Source organism: Odontesthes bonariensis, chromosome 9, assembly GCF_027942865.1.
Source record: "Odontesthes bonariensis isolate fOdoBon6 chromosome 9, fOdoBon6.hap1, whole genome shotgun sequence".
Lineage (NCBI taxonomy): Eukaryota > Metazoa > Chordata > Actinopteri > Atheriniformes > Atherinopsidae > Odontesthes > Odontesthes bonariensis.
This window is the reverse complement of record NC_134514.1, coordinates 27,816,265-27,834,490: the sequence shown is the minus strand read 5'-3', so window position 1 is coordinate 27,834,490 and position 18,226 is coordinate 27,816,265. Positions and strand designations below refer to the sequence as shown.

At 41.0% G+C, this 18,226-nt stretch overlaps 1 non-coding gene across 1 annotated transcript; it reads right to left on the bottom strand.

Moving 5' to 3' along the window:
* Positions 1-17,374: 17,374 nt before the first annotated feature.
* trnak-cuu (transfer RNA lysine (anticodon CUU)) lies at positions 17,375-17,447 on the bottom strand. Its single transcript has one exon. It is a non-coding gene; the product is annotated as a tRNA-Lys (tRNA).
* Between the last annotated feature and the right edge of the window lie 779 nt (positions 17,448-18,226).

Genomic DNA, 18,226 nt, shown 5'->3' with positions numbered 1-18,226 from the left:
GGCATGTTTAAACTATGAGAGCTTATGAATTTTGTTGGATAATGCTTTGACTCTGACAAAGAGACAATGAAAGCATCAATCCTGGTTCAGATCTAGTTGGACACTGTCATTTGGGCTTCTGGGATCAGAAAGCGACACTAATTACTAACAGAGGGAGTCCTAAATGTGCAGGCAGACAACTTAGATGTCACTATACTGCTAAAACAATAAGACTAATAATAAAGAGTTGATAGTAAAGTAGTGATTAGGACGATTTTCTTTACACCTAATTTCCTTTCTAGCAGAAGATTCCCCAGTGTGGTGCATCATCAATTCAGTTGTAATAATAAAGATTATATCACAGTAGATGTTGCAGCATTAAAAAAATACATGTTTTATTTGTATTATCTGGAAATATTTGGTTAAAAAAAAAAAAGGATGGATGTTTTAAATGGGTTAGGAGTTTTTTCTTCCTCATGCAATAGAAGAAATGCATGCAAAATCTATATATTTTATTTAACCCTTAATGATTAGGTGCAGCTTCTTAAGAGCCATTCTCACAACATCAAAGCAACAGAGAACAACGTAAAAGAGGTACTGGTAATCAAATACATCTTACCCCAGTAAACACAGATAGTCTCAATGTTAACTACACTGTAATTGTTAGTGCATTTAAACCCACAATTCCCTCACATTTTATTTGCATTTTATGCCACTATCACAACAGCATATATTTCCTTTGCACTGCATTACAGGCAACTGGTGAGGTTGTATATATTAAACTAGTAAAATTGACAAAGTACATATCTGCAAACTGGAATAGAAATTAATTGTGGGCAAACTACAGCATATAGGTTAATGTTTGGTCTGCCTCAACAGTAGGTGTTTCTTTCCAACATGAACTACTCTTATTTTAAATGTGTCTGTGAAGCAGTAAGCAGAACTAAGTCAGAGGTTCTGGTGAATATAATAAACTGAAGAGTGTGAGAGTCAGAAGAGCAAAAAGACCACTTAACACCATTAATGGATATCCTGTTTTCACACCAATGTGTTGACACTAAATGAAAGTATATTCTGTACAGACTAGGGCTGTTTTTTTTTTTTTTTTTTTTTTTTTTTTTTTTTTATTAAAGTCTGAAAATCTATCCAAATGTGGGGAAACTACAAACTTCAGTACTCCTTTCAAATAAAAAAGTTAAATTAAACTCTTAAATGATGTCTGCTTTCATGTGGCATCAGTCATATAACTCATATTTCCCTTCGGGTTGCTTGTACGGGTGGTGTTTTACTTTATTAGCTGATTTAATGAGCTGCATTGAGAGGTATAAACAAACAACTTATATAATATTTTGGATTTTTGAAGTTTTAAGTGTAACAAACAAAGACAATGCAATCTGTCAACCTTAAACAAAGCAACTAAGTTAAACCACTGAAATGTATAAAAATATATATTGTTTTTACCTCATATTTGTTCAAGCTTAATTTTTTTAAAACAGGACCAGCCCTAGTACAGCACATATAGGCAGTACCTGTGTCATAGCTAACATGAATAGATTAGGTCTGTTAAAGTTAATGCAATGATTATGCTCAAGGGAGTAACTTTGATTTTGACATTGGTGGGGACACAAAAGTGCTCCACGACATTTTTTTTTTTTTTTTTTTTTTTTGCATTACCAATCATAAGTTAATGGCATGCAGATGCTATATGTTAACGGGCCATCCTAATGTTTAGGGAGTTGGTCTTTAAATCACAGGGTTGCAGGCTCAAATCCCACGATTAGGCTACCTCTGTTTACACCCCCATCCATGACTGGAGTGACCTTGAGCAAAACAACTAACCCAACATTGCTCCAGAGACTGTAACCAATAATGTGTTCTTATAAGTCGCTTTGAATAAAAAAAAAAAATCAGCAAAGTGTTATGTAATGTAACTCATATAATGAAAGTCAAGGAGGCAACTTCAGAGAGTTCTCAACTTTATTCTATTATAAAGGATGTTTGGGGCTGTGGTGGTGAAACAGTGCATAATACAGCCAATTTAGATCAAGATCAAGAACATTGAAACACATAACTACAGTATGTAGGCCTAACAGACACTCTGGTGCACCTCCCCAAAATTGTAACTGACCGCAGACAGTGCCGCAGATATCGTCGCAGGGAGGAGAGAAAGGAGGCCTCTGATTGGTCAACTCTACATCCGCTCTACACTATGCGTATTTCCGGTTTGCTAACTGTGCTAACCGTGACGATTCTTTCGCCTCTCTGCCAGCTCCAGTAGTAGCAATATTTCTTCTATTTCTAGATCGATCAGCTGCATCTCAAAGTGCGCATTCGTCCAGTCGCCATTGTTGTTGAATGACCTCCGTAACCGGAAGAGAAACACGCCACCCACCACACCCACAATCCTAGCTTGCGTTGTGGCGTGGAATTAACATAGCGCAGACCACGCTTCAAAATTGGGCATAAATCAAAAATAACTGCGTCATACCTGCGACAAGCTCACTGCGACACACTGCTGCGAGAGTATACATGGCCCTTAAACCTTTATGTGCCATAATAATGGAGGACAGCGGTTGTATTGGTCGTGATTACACAGTAGGGGGCTGAATATTGGTAGGGACGTGACCCTAGCGTCCCTACCCAAAATTACGCCCTTGATTATGCTTTACAGACTTGATTGTAATCCTGTTAAAAAGATTAATCATTAAATCAATTATAGTAATTTTTATATATAGTGAATATGTTGATTCCTCAAATTCACTCCATTGCAGCTGGCTGTGGTGATGCAATACAACAGAGGGAGTAGAAGAAGAGACGCCAGTTGGAAGGGTGTAAGTCAACAGGCATAAAAATGCTGTTGTCCCTCGAGCACCCAAACCAGGAAAAGTATGACTAAGCATACTGTTGACAAAATAAGACTAAATCAACAGCATAATGCCTTAAAGCGACATTAAGGGAATTTCCTTTAACCTTAGAACTACATCCTTCAAGCGGGGGCTGAAATACCATCCTTTGGTTTCCAGTTCTACATCATACCGTTTTGCTTTATGATAGCTTTACATTTTGTGGGTTTTTGATTGTTGTTGGAATGTGGTTTTATGCCATTTGCAACATCCCACAACTGAAGGGGAAGCAAAGGATCAAAACAAATTCCCAAATTATCCACCCATTTTCCATACCTACTTAATCAAGTTCAGGGTCGCTTGAGGGCTGGGGCCTGTCCTAGCATTGGGCGAGAGGCGGGGTACACCCTGGACAAGTTACCAGTCCATCACAGGGCCAAACAGAGACGAATGGGACAAACAACTGTGCACACTCACAATCACTCCTAGGGACAATTTGGAATTACCCAATAACCTAACTTTTGGACAGTGGGGGGAAGCCAGAGTTCCTGGAGAAAACGCACACATGCACAGGGAGAACATGCAAACTCCACACAGAAAGGCCCCAGCACGGAGTCAAACCAGGAACAATCTTGCTGTAAGGTGACTGTGTAAACCACCATTTTTTGTAATTACACATCATACAAACTGAAGTTAAGAAGATTTGCCCATAATATTGTGTCATGATCCTTTGTTGGCAGCATATGATGGCTAATTTTCAACATAAAGACCAAGACCTTCCATAAAGGATCTTGCCCAGCTGTCTTCGGTATCCATCCACAGCTGTACACAGCATATTAAAGGGATAGTTCGCCTCTTTTGACATGAAGCTGTATGACATCCCATATTAGCAATATCATTTATGAACATTGACTTACCCCCTGCTGCATTCTGTGAGCCGAGTTCCAGCCTCGTTTTGGCATTGATGAAGGTAGTCCGGCTTGTTGGCTGGGGCCACAAAAATAAAGCGTTTTGCTTCTCAAAACAATATGCGTTCAAAAGAGTAATACATTTGCATCACAAAATCGTCCATCCAGAAAAAGTCAGACCTCACAATCGCTTGGCGCTATTTCTCTCTACCTTCGTATCACTACGGCTATGTAAACTGTGCAGACCGAAGTGCAGACCGAGCAGTCCCCTGCTTCTGAGCAGCAAACACCGTAACAGGTGCAGCTATCGGCAGGTGGCTGAACGCATTGATATGAAGGGAAGCAAAAATAGCGCCAAGCGATGTGAGGTCTGACTTTTTCTGGATGGACGATTTTGTGATGCAAATGTATTACTCTTTTGAACGCATATTGTTTTGAGAAGCAAGACGCTTTATTTTTTTGGCCGGACTACCTTCGTCCCTCAGTCAGTGGTTTATCTCTTTGTGATCCATGCTTGTGTTCCTTCTCTGTTTTGCACCCTATCTTCCATTTTTTTTTTAAAGGTTTGCCTTTGTTAACGTAACATTATTAACATAAAATGCAGGCAGGAGAGAACTAGTTTATTAAGACCCCAAATAATGAAGGCTTTTGCAAAAGCTAACTATATTTCAATGCTTTCCAATCTGAAGCAGTACTAATTGCCTTCCATTCCTCTATTGATGACTCTCAAAGTGATTCTTTTCAGCCTGCCAGCTCCAAATTATTCCCCTGGACTGGTAACAGCCAGCCAGCCTCCTGTCACCAAAGTTCCTCCTTTGCCTGCTTCAAAATCTTTAAAACAGGCCTGTGCTTCAGCTCATAAGCACTGAACTGCTCTGTGAAGGGTTGAAGCATAGGTGAAATCCAACAGCTCCATAAACAAACAGCTGAAGTCTCTTACAAGCTGATAAGAGAAATCGACTGGAGCCACACACCCTGACCCTACTGTGTGTAAAACCCTGTGAAAAGGCACTCTGGTACTCTACCAGGCTTGCACAAAGCTTATTTAGACTCATTAAACTTTTATGTGGACTAAATAAAGTGATTGTCATTATCTAACTCTGAGAAAATATGAGCCTTCTTGTTTAACAGCCTCTTGACATTAATTGGTTGCAGGGTCAATCCCCTGTGCTCTTACTGGTCACCCACTGACAAGCAGTTTTTTTTTTTTTTTTTTTGTTGACTTTTTTGGTACTCAGTGTACCTCTTCATCCTTAAAACCAACATGAAATATTCCAGTCATGCAGAGTCCTGATAACTGATCTGCTGATCTCAAGACAACAACAAGATGGCAAACCATCACATAAGCTCTTTGAACAGATTTTTTTTTTTTTTCCTCCAAAGCTCTAAAGACTTCAAGTGAAGTAAAATAAATGCCACGAAATATCAAAGAAGCAGTTTTATGATGAAAGAAAATACTAACAGCTATTATGTGACTAGACTGCCGAGAGTCCCCTCTGTGCTGTGAAAGACAATAACTGATACACAATTCCTATTATCCTCCACCACTTTAAAGACAATGTCATTGTGCCTCTTGGTTCCAGCCGGGCTCTGACAGGGAATTAAGAGTGGCACACAAGGCTTTGAAGTGACAACTTTGTACATTTCAAAGACAGGTGAAATGTTTTTGATGATTAATGAAATTGCCCCAAAAAGCATCAGAAATTTGAACTTATTTTACCACATCCATGTAAAGTATCAAAGCATCCTAGATCTGGTTCATCATTCTTCCAATTACTGTCAGACCTTTAATGTCTGGTGCCTCCTGCCTTTGCCATCCTCACGTCCATAATTAGTGTGAGAATGCAACATTTACTGTATACTGCAATATTCGAAAGCGGAGAGTTTCTCAATTGGTGTCTAAATATTGAATGTGTGATAAAATAACAGGCCATTTTCTCTCAGGTGGAATTGTAAAGTGTAAATGCTCATCGAGCTACTCTAAATATAAGTAATCCAAGAGGACCCTGGGGCGGCTGCTTTACAGAGATGAAAAACACCCTGAAAGAAGAGTCGGCAGGAGGCTGACTGCAGAGGCAACATGATCGTGTACTGCATCGCTCTCCGGGGCTAAGAATTATTTCTACTGCATACAGTGATACACTCAAGGTTGAATGGAAAAAATTGCCTTAAGAAAATGTAATATATATATTGACAGCTTAAAAAGTGTTATACATATTGAACCCAGTATGATAAGAAGAAAAGGAAGAATTATGTTTGTCTACATGTCCTAAATGTAGCCTGCTCAGAAAATCTGAGATGGCAACATATCCTGAGCCTCTTGTCTTTTGTAAAACAGCATTGACTTGGCATGATGGGAACTGTGACCGGTGAATAATAAAAATGTCTAAGCCCTAATCATTTACATTTTTCTGACCAAAATCATGTTTTATACACTCCAAACCATTTTCATGTGAGAGGAAAATAAAAAAGTAAAAGGACAGAAGGAAAGGTTGTGTGTAATGGGTATTCTGTAATTTGGGCTCTCCGGCATGAGAGTTGGAGACCACCACCTCCGGCTATCCTTCCATCCTTCAAGCGTTTGTGACGAGATGTACAACGTTGAACATGTATATCGTCATATGGTGAGATGTCGAATGTCAGTGACATGACAGACATAACAAGACATTATGATTGTCCAAGGGAAATGACTTACAAAAACAAATCGTTGTTAAATTTTTGAGACTTTACTGTGTAACTGCACTCCGAACCATTGTAGCCATTCCAAAATCTCTCATGAGATTGTGTTGGGATATCTTGGAGTTTGGTAGCGCATTTTCTGCTACATACACTGATAAGAAATATTATTATTACTACCTGCCTAATATCGTGTAGTTAATTCATCCTCATGTCACCAAAAGAGCTCTGAGCAACCAGGTCGTTGTGCTGGTGTATCTCGTATTAGGATGTTTGCTATAAATCCTTTCAGCCTTGTGGGTTAGGTTCTACGCGGATTGGGCTTGCCTTCCACAGGTGCCGTAAGATCCCATCAGATTTGTATCTGGGAAAATTTGGAGCCTGGGTGAACACCTCCAGTAAAGTTTCTGGGTAAAACGCAAAATAGTAGCAAAATCAATATTTTTCTTGTGTCCAGATGCTTCGCCAGTGGGGTGGCAAAAGGATGTTTTAATGCAATGTTATTATAGTGTGAAAAAACGACAACCATCTAATATTTTGTACTAAACCTTAACCCCATAGTTTATTATGTGTTACACAGCAACAAAAGAATGAGTAAAAGCTCAAGGAAATAGAAAAAATGGCATTTTAAAGTTAAGTTATTTGAAACCGTAGAGGCCAGCATGGGACTTAATCTTTGCTTTCCTACTTGAGAGACATGTCTCCATGGTCAACCTACAACCTGTTCGACCTCCAACTGCTGACTTCTTCACCACTTAAATATGAAGCAACAGTACACAACTATTTGGCAAAATGCTGTAACATTGTGGGCAGAGGCATGAAAAAAACTGTAAAAACTGTGTCTGTGGACACAATAACATAAGATTAAGTTCATGTGACTGTTTCTCATTTTACCATGAGATGGTGCTGACTCCTCAAAGTGTGTTTACATGACACAAAAAACTAATTATTGCGTTAGTCTGACCAAAACTGGACTTTTAAAATGAATGTAAACGTGTTAATCCTTTCAAAATCCTCGTCTCCAAATTCTTGGTAAAGCTTATCTAATTCACATAATTATATGTCTTTTGTCAGACAGCTTAAGGCATCATAAATTGTGATTCAAAATCAGCCATTAAGAGTATAAATCAGCTCGTGGTAGCTGTAGCCAGCTCAATTCAACAGTGCATGTCAGACTCTTTATCGTCCTCTTTAAGCCCTTCCTAAGCAGTTTTTGCAGAGCCCACTTATGTTCTGCTACTGCAGGCGACTGCTGTTGCCTTTTGTGTTGGGATTTTGACAGGTTTGTAAAAATGTTTGGGTAAATGTCAAAATAACATCCATGTGAATGATAGAATGAAAGTGTTCCCAGAAGAAAAGATGGGCAGTGTTTCTCACTTCACCTTTTATTAATCTGAATGTTGCAGCTGCCCAGTTTAGCAGTTAAATTACATTTACAGGGTATGTGGTTATCACTATATATGTGATCTCATAGCAGATTGTAAAATTGTCTATATCATATGCCGTGGCTTGCGTTGAAACGGTTGTGTGCAAATGGCATCGTCACATGTTCATGTGTCTCTGTTGAAGCCTGATGGCTGGCAAGACCCTTTACCTGGCACCTGGACCACCAAGGTTTCGGGTATGTGTGTGAAATGAATTCAATGTAAAAACACTTGTTGAATCTACCCAACACTGAATGGCTTTATATGAGTGCAGCTCATTTACCATTCTGTCAGCTTTCCTTTCATTTTCTCTAAGCAGAGAAAAAGCCTAATGAGTCATTTATTGATTTTTTTCGTTTTGTTGGAGGAGGTGACAAAGTTTATTCTTCCTCCCTTAACATATTTATTTCTTTCATTTTTGCATTCCTCTGTCGGGATTACTTTGTTTTACTTCTTAATCACTATCTCACTTGTTCTTTCTCCCTCTACCCTTCCAAGTGTCCTCCTACAAGTTATCTTGTCAAGTGTGATCCACATTTCCCACTACTATTTGTGTTGAAGGCATTTTTTTTCTCCTTGGAAGCTTTCATTCAACAGAAACATGGTCAAAAATCAATCTCCAATTTCACAGTTTCTTGCAGTTTATTTAGTTTTTCTCTTCCTCCTACATTTTTTTTCTTTCCAGCTTTTGGCAAAAAGGATGTTCGATTCAGCTCTGTTCAGAGGGTGTGAGAGAGAACTGAGACTCTGTTTTGGTTACTAACAAAGTGTAACCAACCCAATGAGCCATAAAAGGCAAAAGTTGCCAAAGTATTGGGTTCCAGGCTGAAAAATGAGAGGCTGGAAGTCTTTTGGGATATGAGAACAAGCACCAGGCAAGTTTTGAGCACTTTGTGCTTTTTAGTGATTCTATTGGGATACAAGAGTTTTATTTTGCTACAATTATGCTCTCACTTTGGTGGTATGAAACTTTTGGGCATATTATTTCAAACACACAGCAGTTTTTAAACACACATATATATATATACTTGCTTTTATTACAACACATCATAAGTCTTTGATAAAAAGGGAACTAAATAATGACAAGTGCATGAGGAGGGAAACTGTTGAACTGAATTAATTCCTCATTAAACTCCTCATCTATGTTTCTCTTCAAAGCTGTCTCCACAATAATGAGTGGAGTGGGTTGTGTGGCTGCTGTCTGAGTGAATCTCACATTCCTCCTACGCACTATACCCCCTTTCCCCTGATGTTGGTCTCCAAACTGAAACACAGCATGAAATTATTCAGAGTGGAGCCACTGTTTCAGGCTATTTTCCGAAATTACTGCTTGAGAGGCTGAGGCGGGTAATGGCTGTGTGTACAACAGGAGATCTGCATTCATGGTAAGAAAATGAACACAACTTGTGGTTGTGATTTACAGAGAGTCAGGTCAGCATGTTTTAAGATAGATGATCCGTGCTTATTTTCTGTATGTTTTCTGATTGCTGTTAAAGAAACTGCAGTTTTAATGAATCCCTCTGGACTCCCGCCTGGACCCTCTTGCTGTGACAGGAAGTTCCGTATCCTTTACCATGGCCTGAGGCTGTTAAAGCCAATCAGTTGGTCTTGGAAGGAGGAACTGTCATGGCAGCCAGTTGAGTAACTTCTGGTAGTATGGAGATGATAAAAAAGGGCACATCAAGCAAGCAAGGCCAAGTGCAAAGGCACATGTCCACTCTAGGAAATGCTTAAATTCCAGCCAGCATTATCATTTTAATTACTTTGGATAAACAGACATTATGCACTTTTTTGTCCCCATATGAAAAATATACATCTTATATGACATGGATGAGTTCAACTGTCTAGTTTCAAAAAGTAGGGAGCCAAAAGTGAATGACTTTAAAAAAAAAATTCTGTTTTCAAGAACATGCATTTGGTTGTTTGATGTGACCATCCTCTCAAAAACATTGGAAACACTCAACTTTATCACCTCATTTGTGGCTGTCAACTGGTGTTACGTCGCACTCAGAGCTCAGAGTAGAACTATCCAGCCTTACCATATTTATCTCAACACAATTTTAAGCTCAAACCATGCTCCATTTACCTAACCTGGTTCTCACGCAGATGGATGTTTCTCATCCATCTGGAATTTTGTCGGTTGCCTAGCTGTTCTCTGCTGTGAGTAGGCGGGGGTTGTATTCAAAAACCTCTCGAACCTGATTGGAGAATTCAATGTGTGTGTCACGTACTACTTCGACCAATCATATCGAAAGCGGACGTGACGCGTTGGAGCGCGACCAGTCTCTCAGTCTGTGGTGGAAAATAAACAAAACACACAACAGCAGCGAGCAAAGCAGGAGCTAGCAGCAGCTAATCGTCCGGCAATGGCGGTAAATGATAGATGTTTGACTGTGTTCGTTGTCGCGCCGGATGCTACGTCATACCTGTTAACACCCCGCCCCACGATTGTGATTGGATCTAGGCATAGAGGCGGGCCCGGTTATGGGGTAACCGAAGACTTCGGGCTCAACAAGGCGAGCCCAGACCCTAGTGCGAGCTCACGAAGTGTAACGAAGATGCACGAAGCACGAAGGGTCTGTGTGAGAGCCAGGCTACCATTTACCGCCTCTCAGTCCAAATCCAAATTCTTTCTGGAATTAAATTTTTTTTGCCCACACTGAAGTTGGAAATTGGAAAGAGTTCTCGTTTGTGGTTTAATGCATGATTAAAAATAAGCACTTAGTGACAGTTCCCTCCTTGAATCATGTGGGTGTCATTTTCTGTATGGCAGGTAAGGAGTGAAAGACCACCGAAACTGTTTAGTTCCCTTTTACTCGCCTCACTTTGCTTATTTGTATCTTGTGCTGGCTGCTTGTATTTTGTTTTGGTTTTTGAACTATTTAAAACCAGATAACAACACATGAGCTGGGATCTTGCCTCAGGGCAGTATAAATAACTGTTTTTAATCTACTTTTTTTGGCTTTTCGTCAGTGTAAAGCCTTGATAATGTAGGAAATGCACCTGTATAAGGTCTCATCAAATGAACAAAAACACAATGTGGTTTGACTTTGTATAAGAAATCATTAAATATCTCATCATAGTCTATACTTTAAATCTCATTATAGATAGTGTGTGCTTTACATTAGTCTGAAATAAGTACATACTGTGTACTCTACAACATTCTGAAGGAAGTTACTCAATTTATTATGAAGATAAGTTCTACATTTAACTAACTCACATGTGTTGTGAAAATGTACCACACTGAGTGGATTATGAAAATATATACTAATGCACAAGACTGAAAGTTTTAGAAGGTTCAGTGGGATTTGCCCTCATGGGAACTTCCCTGAAGGTATATCTAATTTTAAAAAGAAATTAGGAATTGGCCCAAAAACAGTGGTGAAAAACAACTTTTTTTATCACTGTGAAAAACAGTGGTAAAAAACTGCCTGGTACAGGTTGGAGTCGGTTTGGTCCGGTCCGAGTACACACGTGACACCATTACCACAGACAGAAGGAATCTGAGATGTTGGTTGAAAGCCAAACTAAGAGGGGAGGAGCGACGAGTGCAATCTAATTTTTTTTCTGAGCAGAAAAGAGGTTTTTCTTTGAGAAAAGGCAGGGCTTAACCAGAAATTGAGTGAATAAAACCTGTATAAAGTGATGTGACTGCAGGGACGTGCACAGGAATCTTGAAGGGCAGTTGCTCTAACCTGAAGAAAGGGCAACCCCCCCCCCCCCCCCCCCCCCCATAAGCACACTGTCTTTATTGTAATAGTAAGTATGTGTGCAGTGTGGTTGTCGGTGTGATGTTGTGTGTGAGTTTATGCATGAATTGATTTGATTATTGATTTTTATTATGTAAAGCACTTTGTGCTGCTTTTTTAGTATGAAAGGTGCTATATAAATAAAGTTTGATTTGATTTGAATAGTAAGCAGTGTAGCGGTACACAGTGTAAGGTGTTAACAGTGTAGCAGTGTACTTTAACACTAACAGTGTAAAAGTTCAAAAAAGGAGGCGCCTATTGGGAGCCATGTCAACAAAAATGTTCAGCACCTCGTGCTTGTTAATTTCAATGTCCTTCTCTATGGCAAGGAGGAGGAGGTCGGACAGCCGTTCTTGCCTACACTGGTTTCTAAGCCTGGTTTTCACAATCTTGAGCTTTGAGAAGGACCTCTCCACTGTTGCTGTGGAGCAACAGTGGACTACAACTTAAAGGACTTATGAAACGAATTTTAATTGTTGGAATTTCACAGTTTTTGCTGCTGATTCTAAAGGTTCCAAGCCTTGCGATTAAAATGAGATATTGTCTGGATAATAATTTATCCGGGAAGTCATGTTAAAACGGGCTCAAAAGGAGCCACATTTTGTCTTTTTGTGCGAATTCATTTTTTTATGCGTGACGTCATAGGGTTGACACAGAAGTTCTAGTAGTCTAACTGTAATGGTGGCATCTATGGCTAAGACATCAAAGCACAGTGGAAAATATTGTGTTGCTGGAGGGCCAAATGGTGTTAGTTGCAAAAATAGCAGCTTCACTGAAGGCATCTCTCTGCACATGTTTCCCAAACTAAAAAATACTGGAACTGAGGCTGACAAGGAGAAGGCAAAGACAAGAGCACGGTGGATCGTATCACTGCCTGCTGCCACCTGCCGATAGCTGCACCTGTTATGGTGTTTGCTGCTCGGAAGCAGGGGACTGCTCGGTCTGCTCTTCGGTCTACACACATATCCAGCTATAATTTGGCGACGTTGTGAGTGGCTGGCCGTCTACCTCTGCTAGCTTTTTTTGTGTTTTGTCATGTTTTTATCGTTTTCATCACTACTGATGCATGATCGCCTGAGTCTCTTGAAAATCAGAGATTCTGTGGACATAATATCGATCACGTCAACGATCAGACAAAGCCACCGCCACCTGTTTTGGCGTCTGTACCCTCTTACCTATGGCATCTACCTGGTCGGTTGCCACGCAACAGCCATCGCAGAAGACGTGGAAAGAGAGGTGGAGTAATATGCCGGGTGAAAGCCCACCTGGCTTTGCCCTCCACCAACAACGCTCACCATCTGTTGTCTGGTCTCTCCGGTGATTGCGCCGGCTACGACATCCGAGGCTCCGTGGATCAGTCCTACCGATGGCTGCTGTCAGTCGTGCCGAGGCCGGGTGCCCATCTCCCTGCCGCCGACCCGTGAGGATCCGCACTGGGGCCGCGCACTGGAGGATCTCCGACCCATTAATCCACGCCATTGTTTATTAAGCTTACATTAAAACCATGTTATTATCACATACGTTTTTTTTAAGTGGCTGGATTTCAAAGTGTCACTTCGTTAGGTTTCAACGCGTCAAAGACAGCGCAGCAGAATGCCATATCTGCGAAACCGGCATGTTCAAATCTTTTCCAGTTTACCACAGCAAACATACACTATTGTGTCATTTGATTGATAACATCTTAATAATAATCAGCATGTAGTAGGAGCGATGGCTGTTTTCTGCCCGCCGATCCTGTGCCAAAAATGGTAACTTTCATTTCCATTACCCATACGGGAGGTGCAGAGAGCCTCTACAATATAGATACTAAATCGGAGGCAGCTAAATTAGCTGCCTCCTTAAGTTGTCTCTCTCTCTCCTGTATGTGTCTCTTTTCCTTGGGCATTTCAAATGCAGGTGAATAATTCGAATTGTGCTTTATTTCCATCATTCATCTTGCTTGATAAAACAAAATGTCATCAGCTGCATGTAACTTAGTTTGGTAGCCTACCACAAAACAACCTGAGCCATGTAAAACGTTGACTGCAAGCTAGCTGGCTGTCGGTGTTTTTTTTTGCTACCTAAACGTGGCACAGTAGCTGGCTGTCAGATTATTTATGGTCACTAAACGTCCTAAAGTCGACATTGGATTTTAGAGAAGTTGATTGTGATCATGTCTTGTAGCCTAGGCACTGTGTACACATTCAAGCTCACCTTTTCAGGCCGTCAGGGCAGTCGCTGTACTCCCACAGCGTCTCTGCTTGGCTCAAGCGCCGCCCGGTCGCGTGCGCGCTTGTTTTTTTTTTTTCTAGTGAAGCGTGCTGCTTGCCCCCTCAACGCCCGTGCCCCTCCCTTTTGCCTAAATCTCTAGGTGTCTGGTGAATCTGAAGACTTTATTTTAGGAAACTTCAATCAAAATTACGAATTATACAGAAAATCATGTTGAAATATGAAATCATATTTGCCTATATTATTTTTTCCCCTCCCTCGGAAGGGCAGCATCAGCCAAGGACGGCAAAAGGGCGGTTGCCCTGGCAACTTGGGCCATTACCTGTGCACGTCACTGTGCGACTGTAATATCAGTCTCCTTCCAGAAGAGACTCTGGTTCATTCATTTTTCCTGAATAAACTCTACTGTACACTCTTTCCAGTGTCTTTTTTTTTCGCTGTTTTTCTGACTCCAACAAACACTTTTTCTTCCAGTATTGCTGTAATCAGGCATTTTTGCTAAACGTTCATGTAGTCCAGTGTTAAAACTAGCCCTGACGTTGATAATTTTTACACAAAAGCTCCCGCAACAATACTGGGATCAGAGGGTGATAACTCACATGATTTAGCCTCCAAGACCATTGTATTGGTTTTGTGGCTGGAGTACAAACTGTATCTCCCCTACAAACTCAGAGAAGAAGGCAGTTCCATTATCTTGGCTTGCATGAATCACTGCTAGTATCTGGGACCTACAGGGCACATAATTAAGATAAAACACTGTGGACTAGTGGAGCATTGTGGTTTCCATAGAAGGGTAGCTTCACCCTCCGGCATCCAAAGGCTGTAAAGGATACAGATAGACTGATAACCCCTTTTGTTATTCTCCACTCTGTTGAGAAGGGGCATTGGACCACTGTTGACCAAAAGCCAGTTTTGCCAAAAATAAACCGACATTTAAACATTCATTCCTGTTGTCTCCTCACTGTCCTAAGTGATGGGCAGAGACCTGATGACCTAACTTGTAATAGTGCTAACATCCACGGAAACAGCCCTGGTGACCAGCAGATTGAGTTTCCGAGAGCACTGTAATTTACAATCTGTGCTCACTGGTAGTTTCTGTCTGCAGGCAGAATCCTGACACTCCTACAAACACGCACACAAGAGAAAATAGTGCATGTTAGATGCTGAATGTGGAATGAGAGGAGCTGAATAAAGAAAATACAGTGGATATGCTTATTGTAAATGGGTTGGGATGCCTCATTCGCTAAATTAAAGTAAAAGGTGATTTTACCTGGCTGTGCAAGCTGCACATGGTAGCCTAATATCCTGGATGCTGGGGTCAGAGAGGAAATTAGTTGTAAAACAATGTGAAAGTTTCTGTTGTTCATTAAAACTGTGACTTTCAACGTGGGGCTCAAACCCACAATCCTGAGATTAAGAGTCTCATGCTTTACCGACTGAGCTATCCGGGCTTCACACATTTGGAAACACGCCTTCCGAAATAAAAAGAAGATGAAAAACAAAGCTAAGTCTACTTTCAGAGATTTAGAATGGCATCGGAACACAATTGACCCTTTTCAACTCGTGACGACTCCACTCGACTTGATCCGACTTAGCTTTTAGGGTTTTTCATGAGGTAGTAGCACCTGGTAGCAGGAACATTTTTAGCACCTACTCAGCCGGGGTTCGAGTTGAGTCGAGCTGAAAATGTGACGTCAACAGACTGCAGGCCACTGATTGACCAGTGATGTGTAATGAAAGTCACAAAGGCCAGAAGCCATGGGTTGTAATTAGTATTTTCTTTGTAAAGCTTTAAAGTGAATGGTCATACTTGAGCATACAGAAATGACATGAGCCCACAGAAAGGCAAATGTAATGCTCTTGCGCAAGTTTGAACATTTTTTACTCATATGGGGTATTTCAGGAGGTTTGTGTCCATTCAACAAGGCACCGGAGGATGCTGAGATGGTGGTAACAGAGCTGAACTTTGACTTTAAAGCGATACTCCGGAGTAGATTCAACCTGGGGTCATTTGAACCGTGATATCCAGCCAAGTAGACCACCCAGAGTTTTTTCGATATTGGCTGAACATCAGCTGAGTTACTGAGTTATCCCGAATAGCTTCGTACAAGGGTTAATGGATCCTGGCAGTATCTCCAAAATTACCACACTAAAATCACATGCCATGACACCAAACTTCTACAGTAGTACAAATATGGTCTGTACTCACAAAACGATGCATTTGGAAGTTTGAAAATAGTCCAGGAGTTTATTATTATCAACACAAGCCTAATAGCTTCTCTGCTGCTAAAGCTGAGTCGACGTCACTTCTGGGAGCTGGGAGCTTCAAAGTAAGATGAGGGTTGATCTACTACTGTAGACAACAAAGCAAGGCTGCTCAATTTCTCCATTGATAAAATAATTTCACAACTCTACAACATACAAATTCATAAAAAAAACATGTAGAATATAGCATATACTTTGTTGTCTACAGTAGTAGATCAACCCTCATCTTACTTTGAAGCTCCCAGATCAAGGAAGTGACGTCGACGCAGCTTTAGCAGCAGAAAAGCTATCAGGCTTGTGTTGATAATAATAAACTCCTGGACTATTTTCAAACTTCCAAATGCATCGTTTTGTGAGTACAGACCATATTTGTACTACTGTAGAGGTTTGGTGTCATGGCATGTGATTTTAGTGTGGTAATTTTGGAGATACTGCCAGGATCCATTAACCCTTGTACGAAGCTATTCGGGATAACTCAGTAACTCAGCTGATGTTCAGCCAATATCGAAAAAACTGCGGGTGGGCTACTTGGCTGGATATCACGGTTCAAATGACCCCAGGTTGAATCTACTCCGGAGTATCGCTTTAAAGTGACCATCCGGGATTTTGGACACAGGACCTCATTTCCGAGTCAGCCAGGGTGTAAGAAATGTGTCCAGAACGTTTTTTTTGCATTCCATGCAGTCCTTGTGAAATCCCATATCCCTGTTGCTAAGCTAGCGAAAGTGAACGGCTATGCTCTAGCCTGTCCCAAAAACAGTCTTATCCAGTTTAAACAACATTCAAAACAAAACCGTAATTATGCCAGGCTCCGAATGTAAATGTTTGTCTTCATATAATGAGGTTTGAAATAAAACCGACCTAGCACTGCCTGGATTTTAGAATGTTGAGGGACTATTTTCTCGGGGTCAGCGGAATTTTACCTCGCTGTCTTCAGTTGTGATGTAACCACACTGTCATCAACAGGGAGCCGCAAGAGAGATTGATGGTGATCAAACACAATTGCAAGGTTGGTTAACTTCCTAAACGCCCCCATCAACACATATATTTGCATCGATAACCTGCCATGATAATTGAGTTGCTTTCAGTGTTAAATAAATAGGTTTAGAGTGTTTTCGGGGCAGGCTAGAACATAGCCGTTCACTTGCGCTAGCTTAGCAACAGGAACACGAGATTTCACAAGGACTGCATGGAATGTAAAAAAAACCACCTGGACACATTTCTTACACCCTTGCTGACTTGGAAATGAGGTCCTGTGTCCAAAATCCCAGATGGTCACTTTAAGTGCTGGATCAAACATCTGTTGTTTATTGAAACTGTTACGACCAACGTGGGGCTCGAACCCACGACCCTGAGATTAAGAGTCTCATGCTCTATCGCCTGAGCTAGCCGGGCTATTCACACATTTGTAGACATGCCTTCCAAAAAAGAAAAAGATGAAAGACAAAGCCTAAGTCTACTTTCAGAGATTTAGAATGGCATCGGAACACAATTGACCCTTTTCAACTCGCGACTACTCCACTCGACTTGATCCGACTTAGCTTTTAGGGTTTTCCATGAGGTAGTAGCACCTGGTAGCAGGAAGATTTTTAGCACCTACTCAGCTGGGGTTCGAGTTGAGTCGAGCTGAAAATGTGACGTCAACAGACTGCAGGCCACTGATTGGTCAGGGAGTGATGTCACTGGATGACTCATGAAAGCCACAGATGGGCTTGCCTTCCAAAATAAAAAGAAGATGAAAAACAAAGCTCAGTCCACTTTCAGAGATGTAGAATCAGCTTTTAGGGTTTTCCATGAGGTGGTAGCACCAGGCACCAGGTGGTACATTTTTTGCACCTACTTGTTCGAGTCGGTGCACCTCACAGGGAAAACATGTATAAAGAATGCATTTCCGCAAAGTGTGGAGTATAAGGCTGAGTAGGCATTTGCTTGTCAAAAATAGAGAGTGAGGCTCCTTGACCACCGCTGTCGTGTTGATATCAATACCATAAGTTTCACACATTAGTAAAGAGCGAGTGAAAAAGCAGCAAACGTTTGTAGAATGGAGAATTAGCAGCAACACACTCACTCAACTTGGTCAGTAGCAACAAATGCTACGGGATACTTGCTGCTAACTTTGCATGTTGGCCCACCGACTGATGTTCAGTAGCCACTGCTCAAGTACACTTCTAGAA